This window comes from Schistocerca americana, chromosome 3 (assembly GCF_021461395.2).
Source record: "Schistocerca americana isolate TAMUIC-IGC-003095 chromosome 3, iqSchAmer2.1, whole genome shotgun sequence".
In the NCBI taxonomy this organism is placed as follows: domain Eukaryota; kingdom Metazoa; phylum Arthropoda; class Insecta; order Orthoptera; family Acrididae; genus Schistocerca; species Schistocerca americana.
Window position 1 is genome coordinate 769,887,272 of NC_060121.1, and position 620 is coordinate 769,887,891.

Below are 620 nucleotides of genomic sequence, written 5' to 3' on the forward strand. Positions count from 1 at the left end.
GTACTCATCATCATATTCAAGTGTATATTTTGAAATAATTATGCGTCTTATTAATAACATCAGTGTCACTATCAATACTACCAAAATTTGTGTTGCTGACAACAGTGACATTGATGAATATTAAGACTAGTATCATATACGTAAGGCGGAGTTAATATATGAAAACAGCAACAGCCAAGAGATTTGAAGCAACTGTCACACACATACACATACATACTCTATCTCCCTCTCTCTCTCACAAACACTCACACACACACACACACACACACACACAACACAAACACACACAGAGAAATAGATAAATGCACTAGTAAATTAAATATGATGTGAGTATAATTCAGTCTCCAGCCTCTGTAAGGTATAACAGTGCAAATTCCATTGAAACTAAAACAATGTGAAACAAAATACGTTTGTTTTATACATAATATCATCCTTTAATGAATAAAAATAATTATCTTCCAGTCACCTGCACAGCAGGGATTATTATTTTTTATTGGAGTACCATGTACGAACAAGGTATCTAAAGGTTAAGTTCATAAACTATCACAGAAACTTCTTTCTGACCTCTCTCTTCACATGTTCAATCTATAGAACGACTGTAGACACCTACAAAAGTAGCT